The sequence below is a fragment of the Quercus robur genome, chromosome 4 (assembly GCF_932294415.1).
Source record: "Quercus robur chromosome 4, dhQueRobu3.1, whole genome shotgun sequence".
Taxonomy (NCBI): Eukaryota; Viridiplantae; Streptophyta; class Magnoliopsida; order Fagales; family Fagaceae; genus Quercus; species Quercus robur.
This window is the reverse complement of record NC_065537.1, coordinates 7,263,090-7,285,848: the sequence shown is the minus strand read 5'-3', so window position 1 is coordinate 7,285,848 and position 22,759 is coordinate 7,263,090. Positions and strand designations below refer to the sequence as shown.

General features: G+C 31.8%; 1 long non-coding RNA gene across 1 annotated transcript; it reads right to left on the bottom strand.

Annotated features, from left to right (window-relative positions):
* Positions 1-18,219: 18,219 nt before the first annotated feature.
* LOC126724351 (uncharacterized) lies at positions 18,220-22,242 on the bottom strand. Its single transcript, XR_007654940.1, has 2 exons — positions 21,623-22,242; positions 18,220-18,446 (listed from the first exon to the last, which is right to left on the bottom strand). It is a non-coding gene; the product is annotated as an uncharacterized LOC126724351 (long non-coding RNA).
* Positions 22,243-22,759: the final 517 nt, after the last annotated feature.

Genomic DNA, 22,759 nt, shown 5'->3' with positions numbered 1-22,759 from the left:
AGGATCTGTCGAGGGATGTCACACATCTTCCTAACTCATCGGTTTGGAAAGCGTAGGGGGTAGACAGATGATCAAGGATGCCCATGTGCACCTGATCAAGTCCTAAGTCCTTCCTAAGGGATGGACAGACGATCAAGGATGCCTTGGTGCACCTAATTAAATCCTAAGTCCTACCTAAGGGATATATAAACGATCAAGGATACCCTTGCGCACTTGATCAAATCCTAAGTCCTACCAAAAGGATGGACAGATGATTAAGGATGCCTTCGTGCACTTGATCAAATCCTAAGTCCTTCCGAAGGGATAGATAGACGATCATGGATGCCCTCGTACACTTAATCAAATCCTAAGTCCTACCTAAGGGGTGGACAGACGATTAAGGATGCCCTCGTGCACCAGATCAAATTCTAAGTTATACTCAAGTGGTAGACAGACAATCAAGGATGCCCTCTCTATCTCTTGCACTCTTGAGTTTTGGAGAGTCTTCTATTACTGATTTAACTTTCGAAGGGTCTTTGGCCAGTACCCCACTAGAGGCCTTTGATTGGTTTTTTTTTTTTTTTTTTTTTTTTTTTCCTTTTAGTTATATCCATTGGCACGTATGTGGACGATTAACTCACTGATGATTTTTGTGCATCATCAAGCCTAAACTTTAAGAGTATTAATAGTATTTTACCTTTTAATGGTATTTTGTCTTAGCTATTAAATAGTACTAGTATGTAGTCTCGTGCATATGCACGGGTACAATTAAAAATAATCTTAATTATACAATTTAAATTATACATAGTACTAACTTACATTTTTTTTAAGCTATATGTTTTTAAAATATGTAATGGTTTCTCATTATATATATATATATATATATATATATATGATTTAGAATTTAATTGGATTTATACTTTTCAGTTTTTGCACTAAATAATTAGCTTCCCACAAAAATTTAAAAAATAGATGGACACGTAGTGAAAAATTAAACTCCAATTGAAATCTAATTGGATTTGGACTGTTCGATTTTTACATTCAATAATTCATTTGGCACAAAATTAAAAATTAAATGAGACACATGGCGTAAATTTGAGAATCCAATTAAAATCTAATTGGATTTTTTCTAAGCTTTGGCTATTAATATATATATGAATGCTTATAGGTTATAGCAAAAATGTTGTCGACAAGGATTACATCAATACATGTTCCGCATTATAAATTGTTTGGACACCAATTGCACTTACTTTATAAGTTCTTCAAGTGAAAAAGAATTATATTAAAATATTTATTTTATTCCATTGTTTGGGAGTTTTATGGAGAAAATTGAAAGATAATTATGTTATTTGAGTGTTTAAATGGGAATGAATGAAATGGGTAAGCAAGATCAGTTATTCATTTCTTTTCCCTTAAAATTTTAAAATTTAATTTCTCTAAAATTTGGATGAATATGCTTCCAATGGTGTAAAACTGGTGCTAAATAAAATGGCACAACTTGCCCACATGGCGAGTTGTAAGTGATATAAGTGTGATAGGGGTCTATATGGAGACACATTTCTACCACTCACAACTCCACATGGGTGAGTTGTAGCACAAATTGTGTTATTTTATGTGACGCTAGCATTACTCTTTGAAATAGGAGTATAATAGTAATATTATTATAATGTAATTTCGTACCATTTCTTCAAACACTTATTCCGATAAAGTCACTTATATTCTATTTCTTTTCATCATTAACTTAAAAAAATCCAAATAATATTATCTAATTCTATTCAATTCATTTCTTTTTTATTATTTAAACTAGTGTATTGCCCATGCATGTGCACAACTACAATTAAAAACAATTGTAATTATACGATTCAAATTATACATTTTTTTTTCTAAAAGATGTTCAAATATGCATGGCATTAACTTACACTTTTTTTTAAACTATACATTTCTAAAATATATAATTGTTTTGTTAGGTTCTAAAAGTTTAGAACAATTAGCAAATCGTGAGCACAAACTTTTTTAGATATAGATTCATAAGTCTATAGGTATGATTAGGCAATACTCAAGGTGCTGCAAGTCTGAATACAAGAAAAAGAAAGCTATAGGTTCAGGAATTCGAAACATGCCAAGTTTGACAAATCGAGACACGGATCTACAGAATTTAATTTTGGCCCAACAACCAGTTAAGCCCATTAAGTGATTAGGGTTTTAGATGTATTTCACATAGTATTTAAAGGAAACCCTAAGACACGTTTTATGATGACTTTTGTAGGTGCTCTTTTAAGATCTAAAATGTACTATGGCCTCTCTTTTTAAAGTCACTACTGGAATTCCAGCTACACATGATTAGAATCGATATATCTGAAGTTATTACAATAAGATCATACATAGCTAATGATTTAAATTTGGCAAAAAGCACATTTTAGTCCCTACATTTTCAGGCGATTCCCATTTTAGTCCCTAAATTTTATTTTTACCGTTTTTAATCCCTATCTTGAAAAACGCTTTTTATTTTGGTCCCTGCCATTACTGATGTAACAAAAATTGCATAGCTGGCAAACGACATGCACTGTTAGCCTGACGTGGCCATTAAAATAATAATAAAAAATGCCTCAACATTTAAATTAAAAAAATTAATTTATTAATTTTAACTAAATAAAAAAATAAAAAAACAGAATTTAAAACTAAAAATTATATGAATAAGATCTAAGTATGTCTTGAACAAGAACAACAAGAACACAAGCTCAAATCCAAGAACACAAACCCAGAAATTAAAAAAAAAAAAAAAAAAAAAAAAAAAAAAAACCCCATCAAAGCATTAGTTCAAACCCACTCCGATCTCCGCCGATCCAAACCCACACACACATCACAGCACACACCCAGTTTCGGTCACACCCAGATCAACCTAGAAACCCATTGAGAAACTCACCGATCCAAACCCACGCACACATCACAGCACACACCCAGCTCCGGTCACGCTCAGATCCACCTAGAAATCCACCACCAAACAAATACCAAATCAGAACAATCACTTACCCAAACCACAACTTACTGATTTGTTTTCCGTTTCATTGAATGGAGATATCTCACAATCCACACTGATCTAAGCTCCATGCCGATCTGAGAGTGAGGACCGTTTGGTTCTCTACAAAAAAAATAAAATAAAAAAATCTAAGCTCCGATCTGAGAATGAGGAAGGATAGAGAGACTGAGATCTACGGATTCGACGATCCAAACCCAGAAATTGATGCGTTAGCTATGGGTTCAAAAGGGTTTTTCAGTTTGGGTTTTTCTTTAACGCTAATGATTGTTTTTTCAATAGTGTTAGGGGAGATGGTTTTTGGGGACTAACGTTTTTGAGAGATGAGTTTTCGGGGAAGGAGAGTTTTTTTATTATCCGGTTCTAGTTTTAGTTAACAGAAGAAGTGTCAGGTGGATAAATAGTGAAAAATACCTTCTTCTTTTTTTTGCTTGTTTTTTTTTTATTTCTGGGTTTGTGTTCTTGGATTTGAGTTTGTGTTCTCGTTGTTCTTATTCAAGACACACTTAGATCTCAATTCATATGATTTTTAGTTTTAAATTCTGTTTTAAATTTTTTTTATTTAGTTAAAATTAATAAATTAATTTTTTTTAATTTAAATGCTGACATAGCATTTTTTATTATTATTTTAATGGCCACGTCAGGTCAACAGTGCATGCCGTTTGCCAGCTATGCAATTTCTGTTTCTGATGTAACGACAGGGACCAAAATAAAAAACGTTTTTCAGGATAGGAACTAAAAATGGTAAAAATAAAATTTAGGGACTAAAATGGGAATCGCCTAAAAATGTAGGGACTAAAATATGCTTTTCGCTTTTAAATTTTTGAGTGGGATTTCAGAGTTACAAACGTGGGTGTTTTTTGGCTACAAATTTAGATAGAAGAGCTCCTGGATCAATGGCAGAGCTAGGAATTTATCTTTGGGAGGGGCCATATATAATTTTGTGTGTGTGTGTGAAATGTAAAATAGTAAAGTACAATACTTCATAACTCAACATGTGCTATAATCAAAAGTGTATTTAATTAAAATTAAACAATCATGAACAAGATTGACAAAACGATTTAATATCTTTAATCAACTATGAAATGTTAATAAAGTAGTATATACTATATATTTTAATCAAGGCGAAAAGCACATTTTAGTCCTTACATTTTCAGGCGATTCCCATTTTAGTCCCTACATTTTATTTTTACCATTTTTAGTCCCTATCCTGAAAAACATTTCCCGTTTTGGTCCTTGCGGTTACTCATTTAACAGAAATACCCTACGTGGCAAACGGTCCAACAGTAAATGCTGACATGTTTATTAAAATAATATTAAAAAAGCAACGTCAGATAAAAAGAATATTAAAAAATGCTACGTCAGCAATTTAATTTTTGAAAAAAGCCACATTAGATAAAAATAATATAAAAATTTCTAACCTAATTTTTTTTTTTAAAAAAGAAAAGAAATTAGTTAAATTAATTTTTTTTCCTTTTTTTTTTTTGGAAAAACCTGAAGAATGTGTTCTTCATTTTTCTTCCCCAACTAAGCTTGCCCATAAAATTAAAAATTAAAAATTTACTTTTCTTTTCTTGCATTTTCTTAGCAACCAAAACCACAAAATCACTCAAATTTACAAAATAAAAAGATATGCCCATAAAAATTTACAAAACACAAACATTCAACAAGATTTTCTTATGCTTTGAGACCAAACACAAAAAACACAAAACTCAAACCCAGATTTTCGGCCTCCATGCACAACCAAACCCAGCAAAGCCTGAATAAGATCTTAGAGAAAATGTACACCTGATTCCACTTTGGATTCGAAATCTTCTCCAAATGAGTATTCGATTTGGATTCAGACAACATACACCACAAACCCACAAACCCATAAATCAACATACACCACAAACCCAGAAATCAAACCACCCACTGCCAAGCAATTCAAACCCAATCCAATACCTAACTCACCAAACACCTTAACAAAAAATCACCAAACACCCAAACAATACCCACAGGCACGACCACCACCACTCTGAACAGAACCCAGCCACCACCAAAACCCGGCTACCAACAAAACCCAACTACCAAAAAGACCATCACGAAACCCAGCCACCAAAGAGACCTAGCAAGCACCGAAACCCACCACTAAAGCTAGCCACCGGTTCAACTCCACAATCGAAACCTACCACCGAAACGCCACCACTAAAACCCAGCAACCACCGATTCGATCCAACCAAAACTTAGTCAGATGAGAAGAGATAGATGAGCAAAATATGCTGTGAATAGAGAAAGAGGAATGGGAAACGTAGAAGAGAGATATAGAGGGAGAGATGGAGAACTGTGAATAGAGAAAGAGGAATGGGAAACATGCTCCTGGCACGCTCTTCATGTTCTTCCAAAAAAAAAGGAAAAAAAATTAATTTAACTAATTTCTTTTTTTTTTAAAAATAATTAGGTTAGAAATTTTTATATTATTTTTATCTGATGTGGCTTTTTTCAAAATTAAATTGCTGACGTGGCATTTTTTTAATATTATTTTTATCCGATGTGGTTTTTTTAATATTATTTTAATAGACACGTTAGCATTTACTGTTGGACCGTTTGCCACGTAGGATATTTCTGTTAAATGAGTAACGGTAGGGACCAAAATGGGAAACATTTTTCAGGATAGGGACTAAGTGATAAAAATAAAATGTAGGGACTAAAATGGGAATCGTTTGAAAATGTAGGGACCAAAATGTGCTTTTTGCCATTAATCAACTAATCAAGTACATTTATAATTTATAATGCCATTTAGTATATAATATATTGATTATTATAATAATAAATAATATATTATAAGGAATATAAAAAAGAAAGCAAATGAAAAGTAAAGTAAAAAAAAAATCAAAAGAAATCAAATGCAAAGTACTTGGAAAATAGTTTAAAAAAAGGGGTCAGCTAGGGGCACAGAGCACTACATAGTCAGGGGATGAGGGGCTCACAAAAGTTTAAATCTTTCACTCTTTCTTATCTAGTTTAGTCACAAACTACAAAACTTTTACTTTTTATAGTGGGAGGGAAAGGAAAGAATTGAAAAGGAAAAAAAGAAGAAGAAGAAGAAGAAGAAGAAGAAGAAGAAGAAGGCAAACGTCAAGTCACCAACGGAGACAAAGAGAGCAAGAGAGAGAGACACCTGTGTGAGGCAAAATTTTTTTGCAATTGTATGGGGGACTTGGTGGTGTGGCTCATCAATAAAACTTCAGACTTTTCAATTTTTCTACTGTTGTGGTATAAGTAAGCCCTAGATGTGTTGGGATGAAAATTAGAATTTTTTTTCCCTTTTATTTGTTAAGGTAACTATTAAAATACCTATGTGTTCATTTTAAAAATGTTGAAAATTTAATTATTGTAATTTGTTGACATATGTATTTATGGATTGTATTTTATTTAAATGAAAATTATGTTTATTTTTAGACTTTCTTTAATACGTATATTATCAGGTATAAGGGGCCAAAATGATAAGGTTTAAAATTTTTAAAATTATTTAGGATATTTCCACAATTTTTTTTTTCTAATTTTGTTTTTTTGAAAATTTTGCGGGGGATAAGGCCACCCTCGGTCATCAAATGGCTTTACCATTGTCATGGATTTGAAACTGTGTGTGGTCGCATGAGTAAGTACTACAAGAGATTGCTTTAGATTTAAGGAAAAATCTATTGTAAAACTTCTGTTCTATTTTAGTGAATTTGTTGCCTTGAGGATAGTTTATGTTAAATCCTCCCTAGTTTTTTTTACCTTGAAATTAAACAGTTTTGTTGGTTTTCCTAGGTCACCATATTGCTTGTCTTCTTTACTTTTCCACATTAAGTGATATGATTGTTTGTGTTTAACCTAGATTTGAATAATAAATCTAAGTAACTACTTGGTTAATTAATTAGGTTAAACAATTTGAGTGTACTAGGGTCTAAACAAACTTAACAGGTTTCTCATTATCTGTGTACACACACACACACATGCACGCACTTGCGCACACACACACGCGCACACACACACGCACACACACACACATATATGATATAGAATTTAATTGATTTTAAATTCCCCTATTTAGCTTGTTGTGAGATAGAGTTGTTTTCCAAAAAAGATTAGTGGAAAACAATTTCTAAAAATAAGCAATAATTTTTATGTTGACTAATAATAGTTTTCCTTTGACTTTTTTTTTTATGTTACCAAACACTGAAAAATATGGAAACTATCTTTACATAAGGTTTTTCAACAAAACAAACAGTGTGTAATTAGATTTGGACTCTTTGATTTTTACACTCAATAATTCACTTGGCAGTTGGCACAAATTTAAAAATTAAATAAAACACGTGGCACAAAATTGAGAATCCAATTAAAATCTAATTAGATTTTTTATAAGCTTTGGCTATTAATATGTATAGATTTCCTTTATGAACTCACAAACGAAGTGCTAGAATTCTTATGTAAGTTTTTTTTTTTTTTTTTTTTTTTTGGGAGTAAATCTTATGTAATGTTTTGTTTATACAAACAAACAAACAAACCAAACATGGTATCCCTTATTTTCGTGAACTAAACGAGTTGTTAGGTTAATTCCACCTAAGTTAGCTGAGCAATTAGATTCCATAAATGAAATTTCAATTCTTCTTTTTGAAATATTAACTACGTAAACTAGTGATGATAATCCTATGGAATTGAACCTTAGGATTTAAACTCATCCTGACCAATCTTTTATTTTAAACTAGTTGCAGACCCACTTAATGCGCAAGATAATTTTTTTGCCATATTATTTTTTGTTAAGTAAAAAAATGAGAATAATAGTATAAACTTATAAGAGTCTCAAACTCATCTCACAATAATGTGATTACATTGTAATATATATATAATAAATTTTATGTAAGTAAAGAAGTCTATATCTTGATTTTTTGTATATATATATATACATATAGGCAAGGAAACATGTTGTATTTTACTTTCAATTATTATATATGCCAAAATGTTTTGTAATTCATTATAATAGAGTGAAATATGCTTCAAAACACAACACAATTAAAAAATGGAAAATGTATAATTTTTATTAGAAAACATGAAAATGAATCTTGATGGTTTCATATGAAAGCTAACATTATTTTGCATTTTTGGAGAAGTTAATGAGCAATTTATCCAAACTTTGTTTCCATTTTATCACATAAGAACTATTAAACAAAATTATAATAGTTTCTATTTTGATAATCACTAAACATATATGATAATCAACCATTACAAAAATTTTTTCCCCCAAAACATATACTGATTTCTATTTTTCCTTTCCATACAATTAAAAAAATGTGAATAACTAAGGAATCTAAATGTCTAGTTGATCTTAGTCAATCAATAAATAACATAAAAGGGGGAGGGGAAAGCGAACGTTTTCACAATATAATTGTTTATATATGTCCATATTTGTTTTTTTTTATATTAATACTCTTGTTTTCTAAAATATTCATGTAGTGACTATATCTTGTTTGATCTCCCCTAGGTCTGTAGATTTAGCCCAACTCACAGCATATAAACCAATGATCATTAAAAAAGAACCTAACAAAATGAAGCCAAACACAATTTCTAAATTTTGGTGATAATTAAAAGAGAGATTAAAAGATATCGCAATATATGTAGTGATAATTAAAAAAAAAATTCATTACAAATACTATACTTATTGGTTTTAAGATAGATTAAAAGAGAACATATATAAATATAAAAAATATTTAGGAGAAGAGAAAAAAGTTTATACAATACATAAGTGTTGAGGTAAGGGAAAGGTTGGAGAAGAGGAAGAGACTTTGTATGTTTTGGTAATTGAAAAATGTATTTATAACTGGTAAGTTGCATAGTTAATGCGATGATGATGATGATGGTATATATATATTGGCAAGGAAACACATTGTATTTTACTTTCAATTATTACATATGCCAAAATATTTTGTAATACATTATAATAGAGTGACATATGCATCAAAACACAGCACAATTAAAAAATGAAAAATGTATAATTTTTATTAGAAAACATGAAAATGAATCTTGATGGTTTCATATGAAAGCTAACATTATTTTGCATTTTTGGAGAAGTTAATGAGCAATTTATCCAAACTCTATTTCCATTTTATCACATAAGAACTATTAAACAAAATTATAATAGTCTTTCAACGGAATAATTAAATGATATTCAATGCAAGGCGTAACGTATGGACATCAATGACAGACAAAGCTATAAAAGACATTCCATGCCTAAGACAACTAAGGAGTAACGTATGAGCACCAACGGACGAATAACCATTAGCAAACAATAAAAACCAACCATTAATACCAATGGCTCCATATCCCATAAATGCAAATATTCATTCAAACAATGAAAACAAGGGTAATAAAAACAACACAAACCAAAGGGAGAAAGGTAAACAATTTCCATCCCAAAAACTATTCACAAATTGAATTCTTTTGTGATATACTTCAACTGAATTTCATTCTAACTTAATCATCAAAGTGCCTTTAGCACACACCACACCGGTATATTTCTTTTGCTCTATTTCATATCTTATTGCAAGTTTGTCTCTAGATGAATCCAATGCCTTCGTCCATTTGTATTGATGAGGAGTTTGACTGAGGATTTTCTACATCATCAATACCCATTCCCTATTTTACTTTCATCGTACTAGGAATTTGACTTTTGTGGTTTTGTGCATCCTATTATCCTTAATATAAACTTTAGATATACAAGAAAATAATTTGATCCCATCTCAATCACATACTTTCGCAGATGCCAATCTTAGAGCATTCCCATTAAAGATGTTAAAAGCTAAAAGTGTTATATTATTGAATCTCACTCCAAAAAAAAAAACACTACAACAAAGGTGTTATTATGAAAAATTTTAGAAGCTGAGCTACAATGGACTGCTATCTATAACAGTCTACTGTAGCTCAAATCTTATAAAAATAATAATTTTTTAATATGTTTTCAATTAAAATATCTTTTCTCTCTCTCCGTATTCTCTCTTTTTCTTCTTTCTCCAGACTTTCTTTTCTCTCTCTTCTTTCTCATTTTCTTCACTCTTTCACCGGTTTCTCTCTTCTCTGTCTTTTTTCTTTCTTTCCCATTAGTTCTTTCTACTTCTTCCTCTCTCTAACCCTCTCGCCCTTGCTCTCTCTTGCTTGTCACTCACTCTCTCATCGGTTTCCCATGGGTGTGAGTTACAGTGCTTCGGTGGTCGCTATGGGTCACCTGGTCACGGTGGGTCTGGGTCATGGGTCATAGTTTGGTGGTAGATCGGATTTGGTGGTGGGTGAAATTTTGTGATGCCTGGATTTTATGTTTGTGATGGTGGTTGTTTTGTGATTTGGTGGCTGGGTTTTTGTTTTCTGATTGGTGATTTGTAATGGATGGGTTTTGATGGTTGTTTTCATGATTTGTGATGGTTGGGTTTTGGTAATTGTTTTGTGATTGGTTGTTTGATGGCTAGGTTTTGTGATTTGGTGGTTGTTTTGTAGTGGTGGTGGCTAGTGGTGGTGGCTAGTGGTGGGTTGATTTTGGGTTGGGGTGTATGGTGGTGGTAGGTGGGTGGGTGATGGTGGCTGGTGGTGACTGTGGGTTTGCTAGGTTTATACTAGTTTGTTTTTGTTTGTGATTTTGGTGGTTGGGTGGTGGTGGTGGCGGCAGCGGCGACTGTGATTGTGGGTGGTGGTTGCTATGATTGTGGGTTGTGTGGAGTGGAAGAGATGAGATTGAGAATTTAAAAAAAAAAAAAAAAAATTAATGAAGTGGAAAAAAATGTAAAACTTTTGATGTTGGTTATATTGTAAAATGAGTTGTTAAAACAGATAAAGTAAGTTTTTGAGATGCTAAATGCTAAATTTTTTGAAATCTTTGATGGAAATGCTCTTAGGGTGACTATGTGGGTCTGTCTGTGATAAGCCCAATCCAAACCCACCAGGCTTCTTTTTTTTCTAACCCCTCTTTAAAAGCCCAGTACGAAATGAATAAATCTCAGACTTAACTCACATTGGGCCCTCAGCTGAACAGTCAAGCCTATATTAAACATTATTAGGCCCAACCTGAGTTCATCAATCACTCGCTCAAAATTGCCCAACAAATCAGTTTGTACCTTCACTTATGCCCAATCCGAAATACAATATGTATCACTCTCTCAAAAGCCCAATCTGAACATAACAAAAACCCACAAATAAAAGGATCCAAATCCATCAAACCTAGTCCATCCCAAAATTCACCCACACAATTTAACCAAGCCCAATGAAAAGCCTTCTTTAATAAAATTTGTCAAGCCCAAGACAGAAAAATGCCCCAAAGCCTTTCGAGAATCACATCTATATATATATATATATAAAACCGAAGTCTCTACTGGCACCACAATTTTCCACGTCAGCACAATATTTACCACAATTTTCCACATCAGCACAATATTTAAAAAATAAAAAATAAAAATAAAAACATTATAACACCTCAAAACCCTAACAATCTTACCTCTCTCTCAAGTTAAGAAATATAAAGCTACAGTTTCTGCAAACTCTCTCTCTCCAAACATAAAAATTCAACCCCTTTAATTTCTCTTTATATTTTTGAGGTTTATATAGATTAATAGTGAGTTATGTTGATTTTGTTTTGTGTGTGTGTATAGATTGTTTATAAATACAACGTTATATGTTCTCTTTTTGTAAATCCTTGCCCAATGCTCTGTGCAGATGTACACACTGTGGAATTAGTTCAAAGTCTACTCCGATGATGCGTCGTGGGCCAGCTGGTCCGAGGACTTTGTGTAATGCATGTGGACTCAAGTGGGCCAACAAGGTTTGCACAATCACAAAAAATATACTGATTGATTTTTCTTTTTTTCCTTTAAACGGATATATGCATACAAAAAAAATCTGTATATCGAGTGCATGGTGAGTCATAGTATTGGTTGCATAATTGAAGGTCCTAGAGAAATAAGTGTTGCAATTTGGAACAGCAATACAAAAGACGATTTCATTGGCAACGGAAAGTAATTACTTTGTCTCATATTTTTGTTTTTTGAATTGATTTTGTGTGTTTTTTAGACCCTTTTGGGTCAATTTTGTTAATTGGGTGTTTTTTTTTTTTTTTTTGATAGGGTCCAATTGGGGAAGGTTCTTTCAAAGGGTTACGACGACCGCACTTGGTGTCTGTATACTAATAGTGGAGGGTAAGTGCTATAAATTACTAACCCTTTTAAGTGTATAATCTGTTTCTAAAATTATCTATAATATTTTGTCCTCCAAAAATTTTATCTCTTTAATTTTAGTATATTGTGTTTCTTAAACTATAGACAGATTTTCTTTGTTTCTTATTTTCAATAATAAATCATTTTATTGCAATACTAGTAATTGTTTGAGAAATCTAATATGTTCATATCTCTATAGAATAGAGAATAGTAGAAACCAATTTTATTACAACTACTTAAATTGAATTGACTTAATTCCGTACAATTACAAAGTATAGCATAAAAGATAATGGAATTAATTATTGTAATTTTTATTTTTTTTTCATGTTTTTATTGTTGATGAGATATTAAGGCTCAGTTGCATAATATGTGTAAATTTTTCAGAAGGCTACTTTAAATAGTAAATTAATGTGTCTCTAACATTTGGGTATTAGTTAGAATTATTTTCAAATGATTGTACCAATAAAAGTGAATGTGTATAAATTTTGTTTAACTATCCCGTGCATCGCACGGGTTAGCGACTAGTTTTAACTAAAAAATATTCCAAATTAATATGTTGACCGCCACAGTCTTTTCAAGTTACATTTTTGAAGTGCAGATTTTTCGGGAAAAAAAAAAGTTTACCCCAAAATTTTTTAAAATTGAAACTAACCCCTCTCTTGAAAATTTCACAAAGGTCCTCCAACCTTTTGAATATCATGATCAGACCCCACAACCTTAGTAAAATTTTGAAAACAGCCAAAATGCCTTTTTTTTTTGGGAGATAATATAGACAAAATACACAAGATAAAGGGAAAGAAGGAATGGGAAAACAAGACTTAAAAACAATTGAAACACTTCAATGTTTTAGTACTCCAACAATATTTTTCTATGCTGCTAGTTCAAAATTTTATACACATGTATACATTATTTCGGTATTTGTGAAACTTTCTGCAATGGAGGTAACTGTATTTAATATAAATTGATAAAATAATGACAAATATTATACCCTATAATATACATATAATTGTATCATATGTACTTTTGTGGATAGTTGGTATGAATTATTTCTGAAACCTATTGTACTTCGATATAAGCAACCAATTGCTGCAACTTAAATAATGCTCCCAAGTGTAGAATTGTCGCGAAGCACTAATTCGATAAATCTGAGATAGAATTTACAAGGAAAAAAAGAATTAATTAGAAAACCAAAAGAGAATAAAACTTAAACAATAAAGTTTAATTGAAGAGATTTTTGATAGTTTAGTAAAGGTAATTTAAATTGAGAGAAAATAATAATGTATTAAGGTGTTAAGGTTTAGGGATCCACGCATAACACATATATTGGTAGTCTTAACAATGTTTATTTTATAGCTTAACTAAAATTCATATGAAGGATGATTTTAGTCGGATGATTTAACAATAAGAACTCAAGAATTAATTGTCCAAGTTAGTTTCATGAAATTGATTGGATTTAAGCAAAACAAAACTAGTGAATTAGTTCGCAGGGAATACTAAATATTTAACTTACTTGGAGTCTACGATAAATCAAAGAATTATATAGGACTAAATATTTTTCTAGATAAGTAAATCAATCAAAAACATAATAACATAAGCATTAAAATCATAAAATAATTGTTAAGAACATAACAATAAACAGTAGAGTTTCACCCCTTGCCTTAGCAAGGTTTCTAGCAAGCCATAACACACACACACACACACACCAAAAAAAAAAACTCTAAAAACTATAAAGAAATTTTAAGAAGACCTAAATTATGTTCTATAGCAGCTCCCTTCTAAATTTTGCCCTGAAAAGCCTTTAAATAGGTTAAGAAATCCTATTAAAAGTTGAATTCTCATTAGGAGAAAATCTCAGGTTTTTAGACTTCACTTAATTGACGTTTTCAGCCCATTTAACGTCAAAATTTGTACTTTTGGTAAACTATAAAATTGTAAAACATTCCAGCCCAACTTGAATAATCTTGATTGGACATTTAACCTGAAAGTTATGCCCCAAATACTAATTGGTGTGCAGGTTGAAATTCTAATCCAAATTGGACTTAAATTTAGTGCAAATTTCCTTTGATTTCTTACTTCAATTGGACTTGAATTTAATTGGGTTGTCATTTTTTGACTTCATCATGGCCCTTGTAAAGGTAAAGTCCATTAACTTTCTTCTTAGCACAAATTCATATATTTAATTTCATTCTTCTACAAAGAAAAATTCGCACATTTAAAATTCAATTAAGCACAAAATTGATTATTCAGCATTATTCCAAAGCCAAATATAAAATGCATGAATTAACTCAAAATAGTATGATAATGCTTCCTAATAATAATAATATAAATATGCAAAATTAAGCTATTATCACCAATTGTGCTCCTTTTGCAAATAGTTAATATTTTGATTAATGAAAAAAATAAGCCTTTTGGTCTCTTTGGTGTGGCACTAACTCCAATTCCACCTTAATTGTTGAAACCTAGTGATTTTCCTGCCTGAGATTGACTCCAAGCTAGGTCTAGATGTCGTGTTGACTCCTAAGTCATACACCTTTATTTTCTAGTCTTTCAATTTTACTATTCAATTATTCTGGTTAATTTGTACAACCTTAAAGAAGGGAAATTGCTGATTTAAAAAAAAAAAAAAATTGAATACATGAGTCTTTAAGTCAAGCATTCATAATTTTCAACTTTATTATTATTATTATTTATTTATTTATTTATTTATTGGCTGAATGAAAAAAGAGGTCACCAGTGTGAGTTCATCGACACTATACTATGTGATGGCAAGGCCAGCCCAAGCGTTTCGGAGGCCTAGGGCAAAATCTTCAAATAGGGCATTTATGTTATCATTTAAATAATATTTAACTAGCGTTTTATACAATAATTTTTTAAAGTCCATTCTTTTTTTCTTTTTAGTATGATTTTTTTTTGGTTAAGAAAATGCTAAAGTTATAACAAATTTTACTACAAACTAGTGTTGTAATGAATGTGATAAATGACATGAGACTTACAAAAATGCTAGAAATATTATGAAATTTACAAATGAGAATTATAAAGATATATTACCAATTACAAATATTCATTTAAAAATGCGTTCAATAGTTTGTTAAAATTCATCTATCATATTCATTGTCACATCAAATTATAAAAGTTATGGAGACCACCACGCACCCTTGGTGCAGTGATCACTCCACAAGTATAAATTCTTGTAGGGTGTGGGGGGCAATGGCTGATATTTAAGTTTCTAGAAGAGAGTTTCGCACACATATACACTTAGATTAAGCTAGAGTAGAATTTTTATCTTGTATAAAAATAATTAAATAAATAAAAGTTATGTATTTTTAACATTTTCTTATTTGAATTACTTGTGATTAGTAACACGTCTATTTATAAGACCTATTTATTTAAAATTTTCTTATCTTTATCTCTAGCATTACTTAATTCTTTGAGCCTTCTTAATAGTGAAAAAAAAAATGTAAACTAAAAAGTTTTAATATCTCAAAAATATTTATATATAAAAAATAAAAATATTTGCTCCAAATTTGGGGTCTTCTCTAGTAAGGGGGTCCTAAGCAATGGCCTAATTGGCCTTAGTTTAAAGCCGGTCTTGTGTAATGGTAATATCACGTATAGCACACAAGCCTTGCTGAACCTTATTAATAATAGTTGAATGTCAATTTAATGGCAGGAGTCATAATTCTTGAACTTATTCCCATTCTAAATGGTTGACGTAGAGGGTTTCATGTCCTATAACAAAATCTGATTGCCCAAATAATGAAACTCCATATATTGTAAGCAACTTAAAGTCCCACTTACTAATTAATCCCAAAGTACCCAGCCCCTTGATTAAGAAATTGAAGGACAAAGTTGGTAATCCACTTTCCATGGGTCAAACATATACGTGTTTACGGGCGAAGATTTGCTGTGATCATCTCTTGTCCTACTGTTGTACTTGTTTATAGTCTTACTACAAGTCAATGAACAAAGTCTTAAGTCAACTGTTAATAACGACAGTGATTGAGTGAATATCACCATAGAAATCCATACCACCACGTGTTTAGATTTATTTGGCGAAGGTGATAGCTAATTAATGAAGCAGGCTCAACTTGATCTGTCTCCAAATTGTACTGGTTTTTCAAACACTTGAGATTCTAATTCCCCAAATTCCGGCCTGATCTCCTATACATATTGTATTGGGATTTTTTGCCGCATAAGTCTTGTCAAAATAATAAATTTTACACTCAAGAAGAAGAGAGCATCTTATCAAATATTTTATAATTAGTATTACAATACTCTTATATAATAAAGATATAATACTTATTGATTTCTTCTATGGATATAGGCAGTCAAACTGAATCATGTAATTTTTATGCTCTTACGCCCTTATTTTATGCTTCCCTCTTCTACATCTATTTAAACATATATTATATGGTTTATAACAAAGCTAATATTAACAGACATTATTGCTCATCTAATTGTATGGAACTAATACTAATGAAAAGTGCTTTTCCTTCAAATAATGCTTGTAAGCAATTTTTTTTGTGATTTTTTTTTTTTTTTTTTTTTTTTTGTGGTGGATAATTGGGTAGGGTAAATTAATTTCTTTCATAGGTATTTTTGAATCATACTCATTGTATAACGGGTTAGTGAAGCAAGTGTAATATTTGTAGTGCCAAATCATTCGCTAGCCTTATTATTTATGTATGACTTTATTGCTATATATGGTGTTTTCATTGCTATGGCAGTGTTGTTATTATAATTATTTTTAAAATTTTGAGATGAATGAGCACTTTATATCATTGAATCGATCAAAATTGGATGAATTGCAAGAGCTTATTCATTTATAACAAAAACTAACTTCAATCCCTATAGCCTATATTCAATACAATCCTATGTGTCAATTCAGATTAGCATGTCGGATTTATATCATGTTGAGGTATGAATATTTGACTAAATGGCTCGACTTGAACCCGACCCATTTAAAAGTCGTGTCATGACTCATTCACCTTAACCCAACTTGTTAATGAAGTGGGTTAATGCAACTTGACACTTGACATGCCTAAAAAACTGGTCATGTTGGGTTGACACGAATGTGACACAACCCATTTCAACTCACTTAATATTAAATATGACATTCATATAGAAATAAGTTCTTTACATCCTGAAAGTAATGCATACACTTCAAGTCTTCAATCCACGTTTAAAATAACATAGTTCAACAAAAATATAATATCCATCTAGAAATAAGTTCTTTACACCCCAAAAAAAGTGCATACACTTTAACCCAACTTCAAAATAAAATAGTTTAACAAAAATATAACATTCACAGAACTTGCTAAATGCTAAGTATCAATATTAAAAGAGTTTGTGCAAACAATAGACTGATCATGACTAGGGTTTATAAAGTTTCAATTTACAATTATATCACTTGTAAGTTTTTATAATTACTCACTTTTCTTTTTGAGTTTAAAATATAGATTGGATATAAGAAGTATTTGACAAATCTAAAATAAAATAAATATTTATTTATTATGTGAATTAAACGGGTTGTGTTAAATAATGGGTCATCTTAAGTTGATATAAATAAATTAACATGTCAAACGTGTTTATTGCAGGTCACACGGGTTGATCTGCTTATGACATGTTTCTTATTATGTAACATTCGGGACAATCCATTTGTAACCCAAACCTGCTAAGACTCAACCCTAACCCACAAAAACCCATATCATGTTCAAGGGTTGGGTCAATCATTGACACCCCTAATTTTATACAATGAGAGAGTCACTTTTTGATTATGGCTAAGGATACAGCCAGGCATAACAAACTACCTTGTTAAAAACATTTTACGGGCAACACATTCCATTGACAAGCTTTTTCCTATTTGTTTGGATAAAGGAGAAATTTTACTATCAAAACAAACAAAATTTACAATGAAATCCAAACACTAAAACAAAATCAACCCCTAAAACACAAATCATTTGCAAATACTTACCTACCGACTTCCACAAATACCACCAACCTTCTTTATAAGCCAAATCATTACGATTCCAAATTAAAACAACTGTTATTCCAAACCACACAACTACATCACATCAAAACAAATATTCAAAGCTCAAAACAATCCCATAACAAAATATAACAATTGCATTCTTCAATTTAAAAGACATCAATCCTATTAGATGGTAGCTGACTCCACAATATTTGCACATGCGCATCAGTTTGCAATTTCTTCAATGCTGTTAATGTAAATATAAATTCAGAAAGAAAGTCAGTGGTTAAATAGTTATTTGAAAAAAAAAAAACACACACACACACACAGAGGAATAAAATGTTGATGAAAAAGATAAAATTGCTCTGCACCTTTGACGTAGATTGATCACGCCTTCATTTTCATCATTCTTTTGAAACACACGTCTATGAACCGCGTAAGCACCTATACTCGTCAGGCATAAAAGTCTAAGACTGACTGATGGTTGTGGGTTAAGAAATTAATCTAGAGTTTTGAGATAGAAAAACCTCTCTTGAAAGACAAAGGTCACTGATAAAACTAAATACCAAATGATGAGTTTGAGCTTTTGGATTTCAAATCAGTTAGGTCTTTTTAACTAGAGTTAACTCCTTGTCTAGAGAAATGTTATATCTTGGATGATAGGTTGTTACTTAATGTTATTGGTGGGCAAAAAATTAATTTTAATGATGGAGTTCAGATTATAATCAACAATAAACTGCCAACTAAAATTTATTGGAAAAGTCGTGGCACTATTTTTAAATCTAATTGCATGGTTTGTTTCGTTTTGTTATTTAGGAAGTTGTGTAAGAGTTGTTTTAAACGCCTATTATTACTGGTTTGGACTACTTTGGAGGAACAGCTAAGCTGTCCTCCCTTAGGTCATAGTAATTCTTGGGAAAGTAGCCACTTGCAACGCAAAAGGCCTCCAACTTCTGCACACATTGTCAAACCCCGTATAAAACAGAGATAAGAATCATTTCGCCCAAATGCAAGCGCTCCAAAACTAAATTCCCAAAAAAGAAGAAAAAAGAAAAAAAAAAAAGCCTTTACAGAACCTTTATCACCCAAATACTCAGATCGGATCAAATGGTAAAAACTAGGAAAAATTAAAAAGAAGAATCCAACTGATAGGAAAAAAAAAAAATTACCTTCACCAGACGTCGTATATCACTATGTGATCGAGTACACAATTACGCGGCTCGACTTGAACCCGACCCATTTAAAAGTCGTGTCATGGCTCTTTCACCCTAACCCAACTTGTTAATGAAGTGGGTTAATGCAACTTGACACTTGACATGCCTAAAAAACTGGTCATGTTGGGTTGACACAAATGTGACACAACTCATTTCAACCCACTTAATATTAAATACGACATTCATATAAAAATAAGTTCTTTAAATCCTGAAAGTAATGCATATACTTCAAGTCTTCAATTCACGTTTAAAATAACATAGTCCAACAAAAATATAACACTCATCTAGAAATAAGTTCTTTACACTTCAAAAGAAGTGCATACACTTTAACCCAACTTCAAAATAAAATAGTTTAACAAAAATATAACATTCACAGAACTTGCTAAATGCTAAGTATCAATATTAAAAGAGTTGGTGCAAACAATAGACTGATCATGACTAGGGTTTATAAAGTTTCAATTTACAATTATATCACTTATAAGTTTTTGTAATTACTCACTTTTCTTTTTGAGTTTAAAATATAGGTTGGATATAAGAGGTATTTGACAAATCTAAAATAAAATGAATATTTATTTATTATGCAAGTTAAACGTGTTGTGTTAAATAATGGGTCATCTTAGGTTGATATACATAAATTAACATGTCAAACGTGTCTATTGTAGGTCACACGGGTTAATTTGCTTATGACATGTTTCTTATTATGTAACATTCGGGACAATCCATTTATAATCCAAACCTGCTAAGACCCAATCCTAACCCACAAAAACCTGTATCATGTTCACGGGTTGGGTCAATCATTGACACCCCTAATTTTATACAATGAGAGAGTCACTTTTCGATTATGGCTAAGGATACAGCCAGACATAACAAACTACCCTGTTAAAAACATTTTACGGGCAACACATTCCCTTGACAAGCTTTTTCCTATTTGTTTGGATAAAGGAGAAATTTTACTATCAAAACAAACAAAATTTACAATGAAATCTAAACACTAAAACAAAATCAACCCCTGAAACACAAATCATTTGCAAATACTTACCTACCGACTTCCACAAATACCACCAACCTTCTTTATAAGCCAAATCATTACGATTCCAAATTAAAACAACTATTATTCCAAACCACACAACTACATCACATCAAAACAAATATTCAAAGCTCACAACAATCCCACAACAAAATATAACAATTGCAATTTTCAATTTAAAAGACAACAATCCTATTAGATGGTAGCTGATTCCACAGTATTCGCACATGCACATCAGTTTGCAATTTCTTCAATGTTGTTAATGTAAATATAAATTCAGAAAGAAAGTTAGCGGTTAAACAGTTATTTGAAAAAAAAAAAACACACACACACACACACCCACAGAGGAATAAAATGTTGATGAAAAAGATAAAATTGCTCTGCACCTTTGACGTAGATTGATTACGCCTTCATTTTCATCATTCTTTTGAAACACACATCTATGAACCGCATAAGCACCTATACTCGTCGGGCATAAAAGTCTAAGACTGAGTGATGGTTGTGGGTTAAGAAATTAATCTAGAGTTTTGAGATAGAAAAACCTCTCTTGAAAGACAAAGGTCACTAATAAAACTAAATACCAAACGATGAGTTTGAGCTTTTGGATTTCAAATCAGTTAGGTCTTTTTAACTAGAGTTAAATCCTTGTCTAGAGAAATGTTATATCTTGAATGATAGGTTGTTACTTAATGTTATTGGTGGGCAAAAAATTAATTTTAATGATGGAGTTCAGATTATAATCAACAATAAACTGCCAACTAAAATTTATTGGAAAAGTCGTGGCACTATTTTTAAATCTAATTGCATGGTTTGTTTCGTTTTGTTATTTAGGAAGTTGTGTAAGAGTTGTTTTAAACGCCTATTATTACTGGTTTGGACTACTTTGGAGGAACAGCTAAGCTGTCCTCCCTTAGGTCATATTAATTCTTCGGAAAGTAGCCACTTGCAACACAAAAGGCCTCCAACTTCTGCACACACTGTCAAACCCCGTATAAAACAGAGATAAGAATCATTTAGCCCAAATGCAAGCGCTCCAAAACTAAATTCCCAAAAAAGAAGAAAAAAAAAAAAAAAAAGCCATTACAGAACATTTATCGCCCAAATACTCAGATCGGATCAAATGGTAAAAACTAGGAAAAATTAAAAAGAAGAATCCAACTGATAGGAAAAAAAAAAAATTACCTTCACCAGACGTCGTATATCACTATGTGATCGAGTACACAATTACGCGGCTCCATCCGTGCACAGTTACAGGGTCCTCGATCGGAAGCGGCGGTTGCACTGCCTGTACCTGAGGCTGGTTGCGTTGACGATGGTAAATCATCACCGCGAGGATGCCGGTTAATGTAGTTAGAGCCAAGATACTCCCCAGCACGAGGGGCACGGATACTGGTTGTAGTTGGAGGCCATATGTTGTCGTGATGAAGTGATGAAGTGAAAGGGCGAAAAGGTGGGATTGGAGGAAACTGAAATGCTGGCGGTGGTGGAGTAAGGGAGGGAAATGGGGGCCAGGGTGGTGGTGGTTGTGAAGAGAGGGTTGGAATTAGTGGTGCAATGATGGTGGTAAACAACATGAACAACAGGGCAAACATGGTTGTTGGATTTTGGAGTTGGAGCTGAAGGTCGTCTGCTCTGAAATAGCCATAAAGTCAAAGCCATGCTTTTTTAGTATTTTTATTTTTATTTTTTTATATAGTTGCTTGGATCACCGTCGTTTGGTAGATAGTCTCAGGCAGTCTCAGACTTCACCAACCTTGCTCTTCCCATGTGGGTAGATAGTCTCAGATCTAGACTTCACCAGCCTTGCTCTTCCCATGTTGACTTCTCCGTCATGTTTTACACTAGTGTTTTATTTATTTTTGCAAGAAGCTCTTTTGTTTTTGTTTTTGTTTTTGCATTTTTGTTTTTATGCTCGGCTGCTAAAACAATAAAAAGCTTAATATACCTTCGAGTCTTACTCCGAAAAAAAAAAAAAAACAACCTAAAAAAACAAAGCTCACTGCTTAATGCCCACACGGACCTTTCTATTTTTATTATATTTCTATAAAGCATAGTAGACTCTTCGTGGAAGATAAAAGTCTTTGATAATCATATTTATTTTATCCTAGCTAGTTAAGAACATGCAAAAATCCTTAAAAATGCAAATAGGGGTACACTATTCACAAAAACCCTACATTCGGTGAGCCATTTTTCAAAGTATTTTACGACATGCTGCAATTACATCTAAATATAAATGTTACTGTAGCAACATCTAAATCATTTTTCCTCTTTATTTATCCACTCTTCTCTTCCTCAGACTTCTTCTCTCTCACTCCTCAA